This window comes from Diadema setosum, chromosome 15 (genome assembly GCF_964275005.1).
Source record: "Diadema setosum chromosome 15, eeDiaSeto1, whole genome shotgun sequence".
Taxonomy (NCBI): domain Eukaryota; kingdom Metazoa; phylum Echinodermata; class Echinoidea; order Diadematoida; family Diadematidae; genus Diadema; species Diadema setosum.
Window position 1 is genome coordinate 25,936,317 of NC_092699.1, and position 18,454 is coordinate 25,954,770.

The 18,454-nt window shown below is 41.0% G+C and overlaps 1 protein-coding gene across 1 annotated transcript in view; it reads right to left on the bottom strand.

Annotated features, from left to right (window-relative positions):
* LOC140238807 (uncharacterized) overlaps positions 1-5,090 on the bottom strand; it is a 38,436-nt gene extending 33,346 nt beyond the window's left edge. Inside the window, exon 1 of the mRNA XM_072318706.1 lies at positions 4,900-5,090. The gene's annotated coding sequence lies outside the window, so the exon portion shown is untranslated. The remainder of the gene's footprint in view (positions 1-4,899) is intronic.
* Between the last annotated feature and the right edge of the window lie 13,364 nt (positions 5,091-18,454).

Sequence of the window (18,454 nt, forward strand, 5' to 3'; positions counted from 1 at the left end):
AAATGTTCATTTTCACCCATTTTTGAGTGACCTCAGGGATCACTCCAAGATTTTCGAGTGATCCCTAAGGTCACTCCAAAATGAGTGAAAATAGATATTTTCACTCAAAATTCACTCCAATTTCACTCAAAACTCACTCTTTTCTGTAATTCACTCCTTCAAGAGAGAACATTTTCACTCTTTCTTTTTAGAGAGTTGTGCAGCATAAGAGAAATAAAATAAAGAAAAACAAGAAAGGAAGAAGAAAAGAAAGAGATTCAGAGAGTGCTTGTTGCACAGGACAGACTTTAGTCAATATGAAAAGCTTTTGAAGCAATTACAATCATGATGGAGATGTCAAGAGCTTCAAGAACTTTCTTAGAGTGGAACCTTGTCTGTTTCAGAAGCTTTTATATAGGAACCATGTGGTTACTTGTTCGCAAGCAGTGGCGAATCATATAAAAATGTTAGCGACACCGTATTACGACCGTTTGCGAATTCTTACGAGTGTTTTGCGAATGTTTGCGAATGTTTGCAACTGTTAGCGAAAATACAAATTCGCAAAGGTTCGCAAAGAAATTTTGAACATGTTCACAATTTCTTTGCGACAAGAAAAACTGTTTGCGACAATAAAAACAGTTTGCGAACTTTCTTGCGAATGTTAACGAACCTTTTGCAACCGTTTACGAACCATGGCGAATTCCCAAATTCGCTACATTCGCAAACGTTCGCCGCTCAGTGAGATACCCCCTTAAAGCGATTCAGAGGGCGCTATTGCAGACTTTGCGATAAATCTTTGTGTATAAACTCTGCTGTGTACGCGCGTTGCCTCAATCAATCAATCAATCAATCAATCAATCAATCAATCAATCAATCAATCAATCAATCAATCATTGCATAAATTACATAGATGAATAGGATCCATGCATAAGAACTAGAAATGTCGCTTTGGCGACTGGTATGCCTCCGCCATAATGCATGATTTTCCCAATAGGTCTAGATAGTACATGTGGACAATGTGTGATTACATTTTCACAAAATTGGCAAAATATTGAAATGACAAGTTTGTCACAAATGTGTTGAATGTTCACCTTCCTTGACCTAGGTTTAATTGGATGAATAGGAGAGCATGTATCTAGGGATTTAAGGACTTTAACTTGACTTTGACCCATTCATACATTTAGGCATTGAGTAATTTTCAAGGTACAGGTGTGAAGAAAAAGTGCAATTTCTGAATTGAATAGTAAATTGTTACCATTTTCATCTGGCCCTTGACCCTTAAATTCATAAGATAATCACTTTCAGGTAGAACATGCATAATATGTACTAAGTTTCAAGATAACTTGAGCCACTTCGAGATATGGAGGAAAAAGTTAGTTCAGCACTTTCACTTGAACTTTGACCTTTTGACCTTTGAGGCAAAAAAAGAAGAAAAAAAAACAACTTTCCAGAGAATTTCTATTAGGTTACACATGCATACACCAAGTGTAAAAAAATAATAACCCTGCTGGCATTGCATAAATATGAGGGAAATAGTAAAATTTTGAAGTGTTGCACTTGACCTTTGACCCCTGACCTTTGACCCCATGAACCCTACATTCTCTAGATAATCACTTCCAGTCAGTACATGTATATACTATGTTCCATGAAGATACCTTGAACAATTTTCCAAGGCACGGAGAAAAAAAAGAAGTTTTGATATTTTTACTTGACCTTTTGACCTTTGACCTCATGACCCAAACTTTCACCAGAGAATCTTAATTGGGTAATACATGTATACACTAAGTTTCAAGAAAATATCTTCAGGCATTCAATAGATATGGTGGAAATAGTGAAATTTTATGTATTTGACCTTGACCTTTTGACCTTTGACCTTGAGCATGTGCACCCAAAAGTTGATAGGCACAACTTCACCCCCTAATACACATACATGCCAAGTTTCATTAGGATACCTCAACGGGTTTTGATAGTTACCTTGTCCACAAAATTCATTACGGACGGACGGACGGACGGACGGACAACCCAAAAACATAATGCCTCCGGCACCACTTCGTGGCGGAGGCATAAAAATACAATAACGAGAAGATTTTGCCAAGATTGTTTTAGGCAAGTGACACAATGTGGTTCAACTTTCGACACGAACCAGTGCAGTTTAGAAACTGTTGTTGTTTTTTTAAGCTGAATTTTACTTTCTAGATCTGTTATGTAATCGACGCACAAGCACATTCAATCCAACACCCAAAATAAAGTGCTACACATTTATCTTACAAGGGATGCCATTTGCTAGGCATTTTGAGGCTCCGTAAAATTTGGGTGAAATACTTCGATTTTATGACCTCCTGAAAATTGTGAAGTATCAAGACAAGTCGATATACTTCATACAACATTTTCAGTAGTATGACTTGTGGCAACGTGCGTAATGCTGCTTAAGGTGGTTTTTTTTTGTCATGATAGAAGACATCAGTTTATCAGTTTCCTTCACACTAACTTACATGAATGACTTCGATGTAATTGTGAGAACTTGATGTCCTTGGTGTAGTTTTTGCCAACTAAAATGGTTCTGTCGAAAAAAAAAATTACGTGATAAAATCTTATCGATACAATAAAGAAACGTCATACTTCTATGACGTCACGGCTGCATGATTAGTGATTGACATTCAGCCATAGGATCATATTTATATCCGTTATCAAAGAACATTCTTACTGTTCTACCGTTATGTCTGCCCGATTTCAACCAATCATTGACTAGTCTGTCACTGGTTTTTCATTTACTTCGCTGATGAGACCTCTCTGTTTTGAGATGACTTTCCTTTGGCATGCAACGAAAGCGAATGACGCTATCATTATACCCAGCCATTTCGTGCAGCTATATGGCCCTTCGCGCCAACCAACGACGTTCGAAACTTCGATCGAAACCACGTGACGACCTTTAAGGTGAATGCTCTATGATACGTTTGGATGCTGCGTGTCGAGGCGATGGACCCCTTGCGAAAGGGTGACTGCGATGCCATTAAGTCTTTCAATACCACCTACAACTACATCCCATGTAACCTCATACGGCACTGTGAAGTGGTGGTCCTGGGAAGGTTAAGAGTGTATAACGCTGATTCGCCAGTGAACGAGCCAGACATGGGTGCGGGACGACCCTGGGAGGCGGGTTTTTAAAGCGCTGCAGACCGCCTGACTCTCTCACAGGACACGCGCGCGTCTTCCGCGGCTTCCGCCCGACGGTCTCTTCGCGACTAAATTCGCCACGTCCGCCGGCGACGTATGCGTCAACCATGACTCAAAGCATAGGTAGGGGACGGAGGGGCGAGGAAAGGGGAAAGGAGCAGAAGAAGATGAAGAAGGGGGCAGGGGGCAGGGTTGGGACAGGGTGGGGTGGGGTGGATCAAACGGAAGTGGTCAGTATGGAATTGAAAAGACGACGCGACGGGGTGATCAAGACCTCTTGGGTCTGTCGAGGATGAAAAGCTAGATATGAAGGCGCGAAACTGTTTTGAATGAAAATAGGCTATACACAACAACTTTCCGCATACACACCATACTTGACGGCACACTCCTTGTCTTTCTTTCTTTCTTTCTTTTTTTCCAGGTTAACCGGTAGTTTGGGCAGACACTTCGGGGGCTTTTGACCAAGTTTATTAAACTCCTTTCCCCCTGAATAATATTTTGTCTTTTGCAAGACGCGACGCTGTGTCTGATTACTGTATTCACACAATTTGGGGTGAATTTTCCATCAAGCAACCATTGATATAGGTTCGTTTACCTTAATAATTACTATAAAAAAAAACGTCTCTACGTAAATCAAAAAGTTTAGCAATTTAAAAGGGGAATCCGTACTTAAATATTCCTCCATGAGCTGGGGGGGGGGGGGGGGGGGTCCCGTGCACGGACCAGACTGAGGATAAGTCACAAGCATAGACATGACAGACTAAAAGTACACTGTATCGCGAGTGTTGCTACAAAAATCTAAAGGAAGCGAATTATCATATGCAGGCATTACAAGTTTAAACAATCACACCCCAAACACTGCATGAGTACCTAAAGATGACATACTTATCAACAAGCCACGTCACAAAAAGTATTAATTTAATTGTTTTTCCTCCAACAAAACTTGTGCAATGCTCTGTTGACTTCTATATCTTTATAGTCGAGTCTTCTTTTGTGAAATACCCTCAACTAATGGTATATCCGGACTGAGGAAGTAGCACAATCAATGAAAGCTATAACGATCAACCGCTTACTTTAAAATCAGAAAAGCATGATTCTAATAATATTTGCCCTCAAGTTTTCGTTCGACCACTACTGTGCTTTTATCGCGTATGTATACCTCGTAAAGAAACAGCAGCCAGGTTATAAAACGGAATAAACTTGAGATGACACAGTGAGTGATTGCCGATATGCCATCACTAATCAGCATTTTAGTTTCAATGTCTGATCACAATACATATTACGTTTTCGGACTCCCGCTAGAACGCTTTTGAAGGAGGGTATGGCTTCCTTAAAAGCAACACGCACAACAGCGATGTCTAGATACCAAACACACGAATAGATACCGACGAGACAAACATGAGACCTGGTCATGACGTCATACACGCATATCTACACATAATACTACTGATTGGCAGTGAGATGTGCATTTCTGTCTTGAAACTATAGGTGGCCTCCACAAAATACGAAGGAAAAGAACCACCGACCGATCTATAACACCAATACGCCTAACCGTCATGCCATCTTATCTTTGCCGAGATAATGGTCGAGCTCATTGAATGAAAAAAAAAAATAAAGAATCATAATTGTACAGTTAAATCGAAGGTATGAACACGAATGGTCTATTTGCAGGTAATTAATGATTCATTGTCGAAATCGAGAGTGTTTAAGACACCCGTTCTTGTGGCAACGGAGCAGAGCACTCACCTTAAAGAGCGAAGGCGTCCGACCTGGACGAGTTTGTTCCTGAAGTTCACACGTGCTGGCTGATCAGCGGTGGACCGACGTTAACTCGCTACGATCGTCTGTCGAACACAGTCTATATCATTTAGCAAGCAGTCACGGCTCGCGCCATATGTCGTGCGAACTTGGGAATGGGTTTTATCTACTTAAGCACGGTTTCCGGTGCGGAAGAATGGCGGCGGGCGGAAACGAGCAGCCGAGACCTTTAAACCATACTCTCTCGTGTGTTTTCATAGGCGTGTTGCACATCATGAATTTGGCGCTGAACAAAGCGGTGGCTCGTGCTGAACATTTCCGCCTATGGACAAGTTTGGGCGAATCGCCATCTTTATCTCTGTATCGGCAAAAGCATTCGTAAGACTATAATGACGTGCGAGGATGGAAGATTCCTCGCCTTTTGTCTGATTGACGAACGTTGCGAAGAAATACGCGCGACGTGACATAATGAGTAACCCACTCGCTCAACAGGTGTGGATTCTTTCGCACTTCACATACATTTTGATAAACACGCTGACATCAAGACGACGCCATGCATTCAGCCTCTAGTGTAAGGAATCAATCGATACGTAATTGATTCAAGTACATCCCACATTCACAATGTCAAGAATTGTCTTAAAATTAAAGTTTTGACTTTCGTTTCTTAGATGACCTACGTATTTTACAATTTGAAAATAATAACGAAAGAATGATACACCAGGCGACCGTCAATTATCCTACTGCCCCCCCCCCCCCCCGAACCGTCGACTTCCAAGGAAACACGTTCACATTACACGTTACAAACCTGTGAATGTCTGTCATGTAAAACATCTGTGTGTGTGTGTGTGTGTGTGTGTGTGTGTGTGTGCGTGTGTGTGTGTGTGTGTGTGTGTGTGTGTGTGTCTGTGTCTGTGTGTATGTGTAAAGAAAGAGAGGAAATGACGCGTACAATCCGCATGCACCATTGAAACTATTAAAAAACATTACGACACATATACAGTAGCCATGACAAGGTCTATTCATTCTGTCGTTGATGAGGTCACACTATCATGATTCATGGTTGCCAAGCAACGAAACCGAGTTGAATTGGAACTCACGTCCAATGCCCCACTGGCAGAACATTTGATTAGTTTGACACAGTATGGATTGAAATCGATACGGATGTCACGTCCGGGTCGACGTGTTAGAATTTTGCTGTCGCCACATTGCTAGAGAATACGTAGGTCCCTACTTCTATACACAGATCAACAGCATCACAGCACAACGCACACCTCTGCACAGCACTGCACTCCTATCTGCGCACAGTGCTCAGTGGATGACGATATCAACTTTAGTCAAATAATGTACTTTATGATAGTTTACGTTATGGTTGTAAGTTTACCTGAGACCATCTTCCAAGTCAAGCTGTGCTTATGAAGATGGTCCCCTGCATTTCCAATTATCTCTTTTGTGTGTTTTTTTAAATATTTTATATTCGAAGTGTTCCCTCTGTTCAGTGTACCTTTAATATGACTTATAGACTGTTATAATAAATCTTCAATTCGATTGCACTACATAATGTGCATTGATGCACATAGATAATTTATGCATGTATATGCTGCCACTTTGTTAAATGTTGTACTACTGTAATGAAACAGAATGCAGAAATAGAATTGATTTTAACAAGCTTTGGAAATCCTCACAAAACTCTTTGCAAACCAACGTAGCTTGATGTAGTTGAGATCGTACGTCACGGAAGTCATGGCACCAAAACGAGAAATTCGGAAAAGATAACTCTCCGTGTCGCAAAATTTGTGATAATTACTAGCAATTCATGATTTTCTTCCGTCGAGATGTTTTCATTGCAACTGATTGACAAATTGCCCTACATCGACGTAAATAAGCACTGAATTGATCAGTGTTTTAGTAGTAGCCATGATAAAAAAATCATGGGCGTACATACTCGAGCAGGATTTGAACCTACGACCTCCTGATCACCGGACAGGCGTCATCTCCACTAGACCACCGAGCTTTCGCCCGAAAGCAAGTGTTGGTTCTAATCCTTATAGCATGCAGCGGGTACTGCTTTGTTATTCAAATTCATGATTTTCTTCCGTCGAGATGTTTTCATTGCAACTGATTGACAAATTGCCCTACATCGACGTAAATAAGCACTGAATTGATCAGTGTTTTAGTAGTAGCCATGATAAAAAAAATCATGGGCGTACATACTCGAGCAGGATTTGAACCTACGACCTCCTGATCACCGGACAGGCGTCATCTCCACTAGACCACCGAGCTTTCGCCCGAAAGCAAGTGTTGGTTCTAATCCTTATAGCATGCAGCGGGTACTGCTTTGTTATTCAAATTCATGATTTTCTTCCGTCGAGATGTTTTCATTGCAACTGATTGACAAATTGCCCTACATCGACGTAAATAAGCACTGAATTGATCAGTGTTTTAGTAGTAGCCATGATAAAAAAATCATGGGCGTACATACTCGAGCAGGATTTGAACCTACGACCTCCTGATCACCGGACAGGCGTCATCTCCACTAGACCACCGAGCTTTCGCCCGAAAGCAAGTGTTGGTTCTAATCCTTATAGCATGCAGCGGGTACTGCTTTGTTATTCAAATTCATGATTTTCTTCCGTCGAGATGTTTTCATTGCAACTGATTGACAAATTGCCCTACATCGACGTAAATAAGCACTGAATTGATCAGTGTTTTAGTAGTAGCCATGATAAAAAAATCATGGGCGTACATACTCGAGCAGGATTTGAACCTACGACCTCCTGATCACCGGACAGGCGTCATCTCCACTAGACCACCGAGCTTTCGCCCGAAAGCAAGTGTTGGTTCTAATCCTTATAGCATGCAGCGGGTACTGCTTTGTTATTCAAATTCATGATTTTCTTCCGTCGAGATGTTTTCATTGCAACTGATTGACAAATTGCCCTACATCGACGTAAATAAGCACTGAATTGATCAGTGTTTTAGTAGTAGCCATGATAAAAAAATCATGGGCGTACATACTCGAGCAGGATTTGAACCTACGACCTCCTGATCACCGGACAGGCGTCATCTCCACTAGACCACCGAGCTTTCGCCCGAAAGCAAGTGTTGGTTCTAATCCTTATAGCATGCAGCGGGTACTGCTTTGTTATTCAAATTCATGATTTTCTTCCGTCGAGATGTTTTCATTGCAACTGATTGACAAATTGCCCTACATCGACGTAAATAAGCACTGAATTGATCAGTGTTTTAGTAGTAGCCATGATAAAAAAAATCATGGGCGTACATACTCGAGCAGGATTTGAACCTACGACCTCCTGATCACCGGACAGGCGTCATCTCCACTAGACCACCGAGCTTTCGCCCGAAAGCAAGTGTTGGTTCTAATCCTTATAGCATGCAGCGGGTACTGCTTTGTTATTCAAATTCATGATTTTCTTCCGTCGAGATGTTTTCATTGCAACTGATTGACAAATTGCCCTACATCGACGTAAATAAGCACTGAATTGATCAGTGTTTTAGTAGTAGCCATGATAAAAAAATCATGGGCGTACATACTCGAGCAGGATTTGAACCTACGACCTCCTGATCACCGGACAGGCGTCATCTCCACTAGACCACCGAGCTTTCGCCCGAAAGCAAGTGTTGGTTCTAATCCTTATAGCATGCAGCGGGTACTGCTTTGTTATTCAAATTCATGATTTTCTTCCGTCGAGATGTTTTCATTGCAACTGATTGACAAATTGCCCTACATCGACGTAAATAAGCACTGAATTGATCAGTGTTTTAGTAGTAGCCATGATAAAAAAATCATGGGCGTACATACTCGAGCAGGATTTGAACCTACGACCTCCTGATCACCGGACAGGCGTCATCTCCACTAGACCACCGAGCTTTCGCCCGAAAGCAAGTGTTGGTTCTAATCCTTATAGCATGCAGCGGGTACTGCTTTGTTATTCAAATTCATGATTTTCTTCCGTCGAGATGTTTTCATTGCAACTGATTGACAAATTGCCCTACATCGACGTAAATAAGCACTGAATTGATCAGTGTTTTAGTAGTAGCCATGATAAAAAATCATGGGCGTACATACTCGAGCAGGATTTGAACCTACGACCTCCTGATCACCGGACAGGCGTCATCTCCACTAGACCACCGAGCTTTCGCCCGAAAGCAAGTGTTGGTTCTAATCCTTATAGCATGCAGCGGGTACTGCTTTGTTATTCAAATTCATGATTTTCTTCCGTCGAGATGTTTTCATTGCAACTGATTGACAAATTGCCCTACATCGACGTAAATAAGCACTGAATTGATCAGTGTTTTAGTAGTAGCCATGATAAAAAAATCATGGGCGTACATACTCGAGCAGGATTTGAACCTACGACCTCCTGATCACCGGACAGGCGTCATCTCCACTAGACCACCGAGCTTTCGCCCGAAAGCAAGTGTTGGTTCTAATCCTTATAGCATGCAGCGGGTACTGCTTTGTTATTCAAATTCATGATTTTCTTCCGTCGAGATGTTTTCATTGCAACTGATTGACAAATTGCCCTACATCGACGTAAATAAGCACTGAATTGATCAGTGTTTTAGTAGTAGCCATGATAAAAAAATCATGGGCGTACATACTCGAGCAGGATTTGAACCTACGACCTCCTGATCACCGGACAGGCGTCATCTCCACTAGACCACCGAGCTTTCGCCCGAAAGCAAGTGTTGGTTCTAATCCTTATAGCATGCAGCGGGTACTGCTTTGTTATTCAAATTCATGATTTTCTTCCGTCGAGATGTTTTCATTGCAACTGATTGACAAATTGCCCTACATCGACGTAAATAAGCACTGAATTGATCAGTGTTTTAGTAGTAGCCATGATAAAAAAATCATGGGCGTACATACTCGAGCAGGATTTGAACCTACGACCTCCTGATCACCGGACAGGCGTCATCTCCACTAGACCACCGAGCTTTCGCCCGAAAGCAAGTGTTGGTTCTAATCCTTATAGCATGCAGCGGGTACTGCTTTGTTATTCAAATTCATGATTTTCTTCCGTCGAGATGTTTTCATTGCAACTGATTGACAAATTGCCCTACATCGACGTAAATAAGCACTGAATTGATCAGTGTTTTAGTAGTAGCCATGATAAAAAAATCATGGGCGTACATACTCGAGCAGGATTTGAACCTACGACCTCCTGATCACCGGACAGGCGTCATCTCCACTAGACCACCGAGCTTTCGCCCGAAAGCAAGTGTTGGTTCTAATCCTTATAGCATGCAGCGGGTACTGCTTTGTTATTCAAATTCATGATTTTCTTCCGTCGAGATGTTTTCATTGCAACTGATTGACAAATTGCCCTACATCGACGTAAATAAGCACTGAATTGATCAGTGTTTTAGTAGTAGCCATGATAAAAAATCATGGGCGTACATACTCGAGCAGGATTTGAACCTACGACCTCCTGATCACCGGACAGGCGTCATCTCCACTAGACCACCGAGCTTTCGCCCGAAAGCAAGTGTTGGTTCTAATCCTTATAGCATGCAGCGGGTACTGCTTTGTTATTCAAATTCATGATTTTCTTCCGTCGAGATGTTTTCATTGCAACTGATTGACAAATTGCCCTACATCGACGTAAATAAGCACTGAATTGATCAGTGTTTTAGTAGTAGCCATGATAAAAAAATCATGGGCGTACATACTCGAGCAGGATTTGAACCTACGACCTCCTGATCACCGGACAGGCGTCATCTCCACTAGACCACCGAGCTTTCGCCCGAAAGCAAGTGTTGGTTCTAATCCTTATAGCATGCAGCGGGTACTGCTTTGTTATTCAAATTCATGATTTTCTTCCGTCGAGATGTTTTCATTGCAACTGATTGACAAATTGCCCTACATCGACGTAAATAAGCACTGAATTGATCAGTGTTTTAGTAGTAGCCATGATAAAAAAATCATGGGCGTACATACTCGAGCAGGATTTGAACCTACGACCTCCTGATCACCGGACAGGCGTCATCTCCACTAGACCACCGAGCTTTCGCCCGAAAGCAAGTGTTGGTTCTAATCCTTATAGCATGCAGCGGGTACTGCTTTGTTATTCAAATTCATGATTTTCTTCCGTCGAGATGTTTTCATTGCAACTGATTGACAAATTGCCCTACATCGACGTAAATAAGCACTGAATTGATCAGTGTTTTAGTAGTAGCCATGATAAAAAATCATGGGCGTACATACTCGAGCAGGATTTGAACCTACGACCTCCTGATCACCGGACAGGCGTCATCTCCACTAGACCACCGAGCTTTCGCCCGAAAGCAAGTGTTGGTTCTAATCCTTATAGCATGCAGCGGGTACTGCTTTGTTATTCAAATTCATGATTTTCTTCTTTACGTCGATGTAGGGCAATTTGTCAATCAGTTGCAATGAAAACATCTCGACGGAAGAAAATCATGAATTTGAATAACAAAGCAGTACCCGCTGCATGCTATAAGGATTAGAACCAACACTTGCTTTCGGGCGAAAGCTCGGTGGTCTAGTGGAGATGACGCCTGTCCGGTGATCAGGAGGTCGTAGGTTCAAATCCTGCTCGAGTATGTACGCCCATGATTTTTTTATCATGGCTACTACTAAAACACTGATCAATTCAGTGCTTATTTACGTCGATGTAGGGCAATTTGTCAATCAGTTGCAATGAAAACATCTCGACGGAAGAAAATCATGAATTTGAATAACAAAGCAGTACCCGCTGCATGCTATAAGGATTAGAACCAACACTTGCTTTCGGGCGAAAGCTCGGTGGTCTAGTGGAGATGACGCCTGTCCGGTGATCAGGAGGTCGTAGGTTCAAATCCTGCTCGAGTATGTACGCCCATGATTTTTTTATCATGGCTACTACTAAAACACTGATCAATTCAGTGCTTATTTACGTCGATGTAGGGCAATTTGTCAATCAGTTGCAATGAAAACATCTCGACGGAAGAAAATCATGAATTTGAATAACAAAGCAGTACCCGCTGCATGCTATAAGGATTAGAACCAACACTTGCTTTCGGGCGAAAGCTCGGTGGTCTAGTGGAGATGACGCCTGTCCGGTGATCAGGAGGTCGTAGGTTCAAATCCTGCTCGAGTATGTACGCCCATGATTTTTTTATCATGGCTACTACTAAAACACTGATCAATTCAGTGCTTATTTACGTCGATGTAGGGCAATTTGTCAATCAGTTGCAATGAAAACATCTCGACGGAAGAAAATCATGAATTTGAATAACAAAGCAGTACCCGCTGCATGCTATAAGGATTAGAACCAACACTTGCTTTCGGGCGAAAGCTCGGTGGTCTAGTGGAGATGACGCCTGTCCGGTGATCAGGAGGTCGTAGGTTCAAATCCTGCTCGAGTATGTACGCCCATGATTTTTTTATCATGGCTACTACTAAAACACTGATCAATTCAGTGCTTATTTACGTCGATGTAGGGCAATTTGTCAATCAGTTGCAATGAAAACATCTCGACGGAAGAAAATCATGAATTTGAATAACAAAGCAGTACCCGCTGCATGCTATAAGGATTAGAACCAACACTTGCTTTCGGGCGAAAGCTCGGTGGTCTAGTGGAGATGACGCCTGTCCGGTGATCAGGAGGTCGTAGGTTCAAATCCTGCTCGAGTATGTACGCCCATGATTTTTTTATCATGGCTACTACTAAAACACTGATCAATTCAGTGCTTATTTACGTCGATGTAGGGCAATTTGTCAATCAGTTGCAATGAAAACATCTCGACGGAAGAAAATCATGAATTTGAATAACAAAGCAGTACCCGCTGCATGCTATAAGGATTAGAACCAACACTTGCTTTCGGGCGAAAGCTCGGTGGTCTAGTGGAGATGACGCCTGTCCGGTGATCAGGAGGTCGTAGGTTCAAATCCTGCTCGAGTATGTACGCCCATGATTTTTTTATCATGGCTACTACTAAAACACTGATCAATTCAGTGCTTATTTACGTCGATGTAGGGCAATTTGTCAATCAGTTGCAATGAAAACATCTCGACGGAAGAAAATCATGAATTTGAATAACAAAGCAGTACCCGCTGCATGCTATAAGGATTAGAACCAACACTTGCTTTCGGGCGAAAGCTCGGTGGTCTAGTGGAGATGACGCCTGTCCGGTGATCAGGAGGTCGTAGGTTCAAATCCTGCTCGAGTATGTACGCCCATGAATTTTTTATCATGGCTACTACTAAAACACTGATCAATTCAGTGCTTATTTACGTCGATGTAGGGCAATTTGTCAATCAATTACTAGCAAGTTTTAGATCTGCGAGGCGAACGCTAAGACGACGCATCCTCCCGGGTTGGACAATGGAAACAACTGTTTGCGCATTATGCAGAACACTATTTTTTCCTAATTAGCGTCGTCTTGGCGTTCGTAGCTCGAGGGCCTAAAGCTCGCTTTTGTCTTCTTTGTGAAATTAGAAGACTGGAAATGTGATACTCACCCACGCAAGGATAATTATATGCAAAAACACAATAACAGATCTACAAAGTGCTTCCGACATAAATGTTTTAGATAAGGAACCATCTTCCTTCTTTATTGTCTGAGTAGTAAATTTGAAATTTCTTGACATCATAACCATCGAAAAGTACTGTTTGATAAGAGAATTCAACATTGAAGTATTAGAATATGTTATATTACATATACATCAGATATTTTTTTAGCACATACATTAGATAAAATTCACAATACTATGTATACCATACAACTTTTCGAGCTATGCTTCGAACACAATTTCGATAACAATATCTTTCAATCGTTAAGTCACCGGGTAAATATTGCGCGACATTCAATGTTTGGTTAAAATTTACAATCAACATAAGAAATGTATTTGTCGTAGGATACGTGGAATGCTGTAGGACCCCTAAACACTTAAAGAAGCTAAGAGGAAAACGAATCAAATCTTTAATATTTTCACCACAAAAACTTGTACATAAATCAAACCTTAACCTCAGAGATCATTTCTAATCATCGACAAAATTATCATATTTTGTTTGATTCAAACTACTGAATAGAGCATTATAGTTGCATTATAGTATCTCCTACTGTTCATAATCAGAATACACACATTATTACAATTCATTTTCAGTATCATCTTTTTCAGTTGTTGTTGTTGTTGTTGTTGTTAGAGGTAAGAACCTATGAGATTGAAAATTCGGTCACCTTAAACTATTTGGTGATTGCTTGAGAATGAAAAATGTTCACAAGATTTTTTTTTCTCGTATCCGTAATCTGGGTCATGGTTAACATGGCTACCTCTAAACGTTGTATAAATAGCAAAAGTATATATAAATATTTCAATTTCAATTAATTTTCATATTTCTCACAAATAGCACAGAAAAAAATATATATAATACACAAAATATTGTACAAGACATAAAATAGGTGTAACTTCACCGGAATGTACAATAGTTTGTCTCGTTATAAACACAAAGGTCTGTATACATGAGAGTTGAGCTATATATGGTCATAATGCGAGAAATATGATGGGGCCTGCGTAAAAGCACGCTTGTACAGCCGCAGGTCCCGAGATAAGGGGAATAATAAAAAACATAAATTTGTTTAATAATGCACTATGACTATGTGACAACCCTGTTCTGCAGTCGTGCCTTGTATATAATCCTAAGAAGATTTGTCAATTCTCTGCCTCGTCAGAATTATCAAATTAAAAGACCGGTAAATTTTTTTCAAGTTGGTCATTAAACTAAAATATTTTAAGACTTACCACGCTTTTTTTTGTCGAGAAAAAACACGCAAAACAGTGATATTCATGTGTACACTTGAAATAACAGGAAAATATCATATTTCATGTCGTTTTGGCAGAGACAAGACTTATAATTTCAAGGCTGTCGTATCTTCAAGCTATATGCTTATTTGACGACAGTCTTCTGCATTCACACTACCAATACAAGTCATGTGCCATAATTCAGTCTGATCATTTGATTCATTATCTCGAGTGGTTCCCAATTGACGTGTTCTCTTATACTTTTCTTTAATCTGTACACGTATATCTCAGTTTTACATTCGGATGTACACATTGTGTGTTCTATTGTCTTGTAAACAAAAAGAAGAAATGACTGTACTTCATTTGTAATATGATATATTCGATGCAGAAAATTCCTAATAAATTCATTTGAATTAAAAAAAGAATAAAAGCTAGCGATTTTCAGTCCAGTAGCTATCACACTAAAAAAGTACAGTATGCTACACGCGTGGTTTAAAGGGACCATGCAATGCAAATGCATGTTGACTTGACAGTGTTCATTCGTCATCATCACTTATGTAGCTATATATTTGAATGTCTAAACAAGTGTTATTTATTTTATAATTATTTTTCTACTATTTATCTTCAAATTACTTGGATGCGACCCCCTCAAAACAACAACAACAACAACAACAACAACAACAACAACACACAGACAAGCAAGCAAAAAAAAAAAAAAAAAAAAACTCTATCGACCCAAGATTCTGTCAGTGACATTATCTGTTAATCTTTGCTAAAGTACTAATATGATTAACAAATGGCGTTACAGGAAACATGCAAATTATGATCAGTGAGGGGAAAGGTATACATTTCACTGCCTTTTGTTAAGCATAATACAAGTAGCATACAGGACCAATGGCTGACAGATAATGTCACTGACGTAATCCTGGTTTGGAAGTTTTGTTGTTGTTGTTGTGTTTTTGCTTTTGTTTTTTGTTTTTTGTTTGTTTGTTTTTTTTTGGGGGGGGCGTACCCAAGTAATCTGAGAAAAATGTAGAAAAATTATAAAACATACGGCACATTATGTTGATAGTCTTTTTGGGCACAGAAGTTACTAATAGGGAAGTATGAATCTATGCAAGTCAGCATGTAGTGTATAAGCCAGTTCGGGGTTCCACTTTGAGCATGAGCAGAAAAAAAAGGTTATCTGTACCAGCAGAGCATATTGGTTGTTAAATTCACTGAGATAAGCATCTTTGATGTAATGATTATTCAAGTGATCCTTACAAGTAAGTGGTGCTTGCCAGCACATCCACCTGACAGCAAAAGCCGTATCTGACAATATCAAGAGAAAAAGATAGTTAATACATTCAATACAAAATAATAAAATGGATGCTCTCCAAAGTGCTAATTGATTATTCTGGTCACCTGGTCTGCGCAAGCTCATCCTCTGTTTGAACATGACTGATGAATTCCATAATTATTGTTACGTCGGGCAAGCGTCTGCATTCTGTCGTTTCAAAACTAATGAAGTGCCTAATCAACTGAGAAAGAAGAAAGGTCATTTGTACCCAAGTGCATATGAGCTAGCCCCGAACTGGCATATTGCAAAATTCCTTAAATGAAAGTGAAAATAAACGCCGCGTCCAACTTGACTTTGATAAATGGAGTTATATTGATGACGCCATCATTGCCTAATGAGGTATACAAATGCAGCGTTTGATCGCAAACGAGCTAAGTCAGTTGTTGTCAGTTTTAGATATTTCCGATTATAGCAGCTAGAAAACGATAATGGTGAGAAAATATGGGAAATTCTTAATTATAACTTAAAAGAACATTTCCTCTCATGTAATAAGTGAGGTATCACTGGAGACTGAGGTTTTGCTCTATCTGATGATGGGCGTACTTTCAAATGTTTACAATTGTCACCTAACCAGTTTTGAAATCAAACTCTTTAGATACAGATGTACATTTGATAAACGATACCTCAACTGTACGATAAACACACGTGGGGAAAACCCACCAAGTAATTCCCCCTGCGTTCTTCTTCACGACCGGTATAACAGGACTTTCACTGTCTGTAATGTGCTGTGTTTAAACACTAAAATGAATTATGTGTCTGTGTTTCTCTCGATGAAATAAGCACTGACGAACATTTTTTTTTTGGATATTGCAGGGTAAGAGGACTCTTTTGACCATAAACAAATTGGAGATGGTTCTCTGTAGATAATTTTTGCATGACAGTGGTCGTGCTTTATCCCGACATAGAGGAATGAAATAATTAATTCGGTCGAGAAAGAGCACGCCGAGAGCCGAGAATGAGTCCGTGTGAGCCCAAAAGGGCTCACACCTGTAAATAAAATGGAATGTCCCAGACCCCTCCACAAAATCGTACCAAAGATAGTAAAATAAATGAAGAAAAAATTAACTAAAAATCAGAAATGCAGTTTGGCATAAAATTGAATAGCTGCAGATATTGAGTATGAATTCCTCTACAAACTGCCATTTGGTTGGAAGATGAAAGCTTTTCTCTTGGAATTTGAAGAGACTATATTTCATTGGGTGCACATACAGAAAATACTGTAGGTGATTTTTGAGTGACAAGAACTCGTAGTCTGGCTTTGCGGACCCTTAGACAGAGTTCGAGCTGAAGAACCCCCCCCCCCCCTTGGAAATTTGATGGATGAAAGGGTATATCTCACTTATCCAGGTTAGTGAAGATGAAACATTTTATTTCTCCCAGCTATTTTACAGAATTTTTTGAATTTTGAATTTTAACACACGTCTAATTGGGGAAATATCTACCCGTGTGAGCCCTAGACAGTAACGATATTAATAGCGCCCTCTTCAATCTCTGACAAAACAGACTCGTCTGGACCGAGGCTCACTCCTGAGTCACCGTCTCTCGGCGAATCGTGAGCAGGGTCAGGTTTGGTCGCATCCACAAAATGCAGTACACGCAGGTTCACGTCATTTGTGGTTTCTTCTTCTTCTTCTTCTTCTTCGCTGTCATGCCTGCTCTCTCGATTACCGATATGACCGTTCGGACGATGCTTGCTTGGTGATATTGCATTCACAGGCGTTTCCGCTGTTTCCGAGGCATCACTTTCGATGTTAGTCACGCCATACTCAAGAGTTGTGTCTCCAGAATCAGATATATTGCTTCTTTCATCCTCTCCACTTTGCCAACCCCGTTGCTCTTCGGGCTGGGTCTTGCGTGTCGGAGAGGCCTCTTCTTCCAAGCGGTCGTAAGACTCGTGGAGATCGACCACGGCTACGATATTCCTTGCGGCCGGTTCGACTTTGACGTGGGTGAGGTTTGGGGAGACCGGGTTGTCATGGTCACCATTGCTCACAGACGCGTCATCATCGGAGCCCAGTCGACACGACAGTGACGATTCTTGCAAGAAGAGCGGATTTGTATCAGTCTCCCACTCCAGCCGCCCCTCGAGATGGTCGGACGTCGCCACCACGCCCCGCCCCCGTCTCCCGGGGGGCATAGACATTGTCCAAGTACCCCGCTTTCTCACCCTATACCGTAGCACCAGTACGATAACCACTGCAACGCCGATGAAAAGCAACAAACCGATGACGAGGCCCACGATGACGACCGTAAAGCTCATTGAGCGACCGGAGTTGGGATCGAAGTACGGAGGAGTCGATGTCATTTCTTTGGTTGCTTGGCCAGGATCAAAGATTGGTAAAGTTGCCTCAGATTCTATGGTTGTCGCTGAAATTAATCGGAACGAAGTTTCGAATACTGCCACCGTCGTACCGGATCCCTCTCCGGGCGGC